Source organism: Phragmites australis, chromosome 13 (genome assembly GCF_958298935.1).
Source record: "Phragmites australis chromosome 13, lpPhrAust1.1, whole genome shotgun sequence".
Classification (NCBI taxonomy): domain Eukaryota; kingdom Viridiplantae; phylum Streptophyta; class Magnoliopsida; order Poales; family Poaceae; genus Phragmites; species Phragmites australis.
In genome coordinates this window covers 7083122-7087347 of record NC_084933.1, presented here as the reverse complement: position 1 = coordinate 7087347, position 4226 = coordinate 7083122, and the positions used below count along the sequence as shown (strand labels likewise).

The 4226-nt window shown below is 40.3% G+C and overlaps 1 pseudogene; it reads right to left on the bottom strand.

The window, feature by feature from the left end:
* Nucleotides 1-1086: 1086 nt before the first annotated feature.
* LOC133887880 (26S proteasome regulatory subunit 6A homolog) lies at nucleotides 1087-2672 on the bottom strand (annotated as a pseudogene).
* Nucleotides 2673-4226: the final 1554 nt, after the last annotated feature.

Sequence of the window (4226 nt, the reverse complement as noted above, 5' to 3'; positions counted from 1 at the left end):
TAATGGATCCTGCATCCAGTGCAGTTGGCTGCTATTCTAAAATAGGCATACAGTAAATGTGGAGACATATCACATATCCCTGCAGTAAAGCCTGGTATATAGTTGAAAAAGAAGATCTCACTCACATAATGCTGCATCCAATGTGGTCTACTATGGCTACTAGTCTAAAATAGACATACAATATATGTAAGGACATATGGCGTACAATTGGAAGAGAATATCTCCCTCTAATAATTTTTCAATTGCTGATTATTTAAATGGGAAATGATTACCAATTAGAGACATCTGGACCAGATAGCAGACAAAAAGTGCGCCAAATATTTGAGTACAACTCAACAATAAACACATTGAAGAAAGATAACAGCTAGACAATTCCAGTTTGAAGATGGTTCAAGCACGTAAGACAAATAAAGGGAGCAGAACATGAAGGCTGATGTAGAGAATGAGGCCACCAGTAATGAACCAAAGGGATTTTTAGGTGATATAGACATATAGTTACTTGGACGAGTTGAGGGGCAGCTAGCTTAAAAAATGTAGCATTTGTCTGTGCAGCACACGCTCGGGCCATAAGTGTCTTCCCAGTTCCAGGTGGCCCATACATAAGAACACCTTTTGGGGGGCGAATTCCCAGATTTTGAAAGAGATCCATGTGGGTCATGAGCAAGAAATTGCCTCCAAAAGCTCCTGTATCTGCATTTGGAATTAAGAAATCAATTCCTAAGAGATGGTGCCAAACAAAACTAACTTGTAAACAAAACATTATAATCTCTGATGGGAGCAATGCCATTTAGTAGCAGAACAAACCAAATAAGGCAACTAAACGGAAATTTCAGAACTTACCTGTTTTTTCAAGACCACCTATGTCGTTGTAGTGTTCGGTGAGTTTTTCATCGACTTCCATTGCCTGTACTCGTGGATCATGCTCTGACGGTAATTTGGCATTATCTGGAAGTTATCCTTGTTGACTCCAACCAAATCTCCGGGCTTCAGTGTATTAAGGTTCACTAACACTGAGTTAGGAAGGACATCTTGGGTAGGCACATTAGGATCAAACATATTCAAGCCATCTTGACAGGACATGTTTAATTCTTGAAACCCATGATAAAATTCATTATAAGTAAAACACAAGGGAAAAAAATATGTATTGTCCCTAGACATGTACCATCATGAATGAGGAATATCAGAAGCTATTTTTTAACTTTTGAAAACATATTTAGGCTTCTGTTAATCTACAAGCAGAGCCATACCGAAAAGCCCATCGCACAGACATTCCAAAAGGAATGTTCCCTCTTCCTCTAAGGAGTCATATTGCCATCCTATATAGGACAGAAGATAACTAACACAATTCTAGTAAATTATATTTCCAAACAACTCTCATTCTAAATTCAAAGACAAATAAATTTCCAGCACATGTTCCCGACGTCATAAAGATTCCTAACGTTGGGATGAAGTCAAACTTATCATGTTGTGCCTGTGGACACTAAGTGATTAAAGAGAGACAGAGGACATGAAAGTTTCTAACTCAATTGTCTATCAGCAGTCTTTAACACAACACATTTCTCCTTGCGCAGCAAATCCAGGTGAACGTTACAGTCATCCTTCTTCACCATCCTCAGCGTCCAATTCCAAAATCTGGGAAACAAATGAGCAACTGCACAACGTTCCCAAAATCTCCATAATCCCACAGTAAACCATCTTATCAACTTCACTCCAAATCTTTTTAACTTCCGAAGTTGGTTCTACCAAATTCCAATTTAGAACCCGGGTTATGCAGTTGGAGCAGGATGTAAATGTAGCTTTAGAACAGTTGCGAATTACTCCAAGAAGACAAGAACAAGAACATAGCGCATAAAACCTCCTAAAAACCCCAAGGAGGCCCAGGTGGATGGCACCTACCTCAGCGACGGTGGCGACGAGGTTGGGGAAGCTCCTCCTGTGGACCTCGATCATGTCCGTGTTCACCTTGATATACTCCTTGAGCAGCTCCAGCTTCACGTTCGACAACACCAGCTCGTTCTAGAGAAGCAAATCGATTCCCGAGCCAAGAAACCAAGAACTGATCAGGCGATCAGGTGATGGGACGAGGGCTACAAGACCACCCAAGAACCAAGAACAGACAAGGCATTGGCACGACCCAAGAACCAACCAACCAAGAACGGTGGCCTACTACCTTGAGGAGGTGGATCTTCTCGTCGAGGAAGCCGATTTCCTCGGTGGACATGGAGGAGAAGTCGAGGTCGAGGCCTGTAATACCGAATAATTGAGAGAGAGAAAAAAAGATTTGATCAAATAGTTGACTTTTTATCCGTTGCTCGTATGGACGATCGGAGACCGTGGTAACGTTCATCTTATCGAGACGAACCTATTTTACTATTTATATATCCGTTCCGAGCATTTTATAACCTGTAGTAAGTCCAATAAATTTAGACTGTTAGCTGTTTAAAAATGGATAAATACCGGATGGATACACCCTCAACCCATCCAGCCTCTCGTGTTCATCTAAGCCTCTCGCTCATCTCTTTCTTTCTCTCTCTCCCAGGCAGCTCACGTTGTGTTGTCGCCGCGCGCCGCCATCCACTGCTGTCGCTGGCCTGCGCGCCGCTTGTTGCCGCTGCAGTGCGCTGCTGTCTGCTTGCCGTGCGTGCGCGCCGCGTGCTACTGCGTGCCGCCATTGTGCCGCCGTGCTGCTGTGCTTTGTGCTGACTACCGCGCGCTGTGCACTAACCGAAGCAAGCCAGGAAGAGAGAAGCTAGAAGAAGCAAGAAAGAAGAAAGAAAGAAGATGCAAGGAAGAAGAAGCCAGGAAGGAAGAAAAGAAAAGAGAAAGAATGAAAGAAAAGAAAAGAAAGAGAAAAGAAAAGGAGAAAAGAAAAGAAAAGAAAAAGGAGAAAAAGGGAAAAAAAGGAAAAGAGGAGAAAGTTGGAAATTTCGTAATTTTGTTGGATTTCTCGTTGATTCCATCGAAGGTGATTTCTCGGTAATTTCAAGACGTTTGTGGTTGGATTGAATCGAATCAATTCTCGTAGATCATGTAATCAATTATCTAATTCATTTACAATAACTGTCGTTTGAGCATAGATGTGACATTTGAATTGAATATCCATTTCCTTTAATTAAGCAAAGTTTAGAGAGAGAGAGAGATCTAATTCGGATATGAAATGGAGATGTCACATCGAATCATGCTATTTGAATATTTGTTCGATGTGTTTTGAAATAATGTGTATGCGACGTTTTCAGACGTAGGTTTGATGCTTCTCGTTATATGTGTTTCAGATGTGCTTAGTACTAAAATGTACTTGTGCAGCTGGTAGTGCTTCCGGGCATACCTAAGTGAAATTCCTTCATCGCCTTCGGTAAAAGGCAAGTAACGTGGGGGTGACTTTAGTGTATGTTTATATTCATGTCTTACTTCTTTGCAAGTAAAATCGAAGTATTCAATATTCTCTAATATATTCCGAGCATGGATGATATTACATTCCATCGAACTTAAATTCAGTCTTTTATATCGATTTTGAATATGTTGTGGCGACCTGAATCATTTGCAATGTTATTCAACATGAGTCATTAAAAGAAGAATATAAGAATTGACGTCAATTCACATGCATACATATGCATTTATACATTTCATATGGTGGTAAAGGCCGGTCACTGCCATCGTACGTGACTCGTACCGGTACATGGAGTTGCATGAGAGGTTGGCATCGTCCAGCCAAAACTCTCGAATGGAGTTGCATCATAGCATTCTTACATTTATATGATATTTGAAGAATGCAGAATCCTGGAAGTTAAATGCTATGATTTTGTGAGACACTGTGTTGGAGATTGTCGTTGTTGTTCTCTTGACAAATACTTCGTCAAGTGGAAAGATACTCTCTTTAAACTCATGCGTTTTGGCTTTTCACTGTGAGAAAAATGGTTGTTTCTAAAATACTCTTAACCAGGTGAGATATGTTTATATTCATAGTCGTTACTTATTGAGCTTGTCTCACCCCGTTAACTCATTTTTTTAAGGTACGCTTAGGTTGTTGACGTGAATTTTTTGGGGATGGACTTGGTAGTTGCATGCACTACCTTATCACAATACAGATAATCTAAACTTATGTTTGAAAACTATATTTTTGGCAGTATGTCGTTCGTGCTGTAATAAGCTTTGTACTTGAAGAAGTAATCCTGTATATGGTGTAGGTAGATATATGTTGTGGTTATGTTGTTTATATCATATATTGT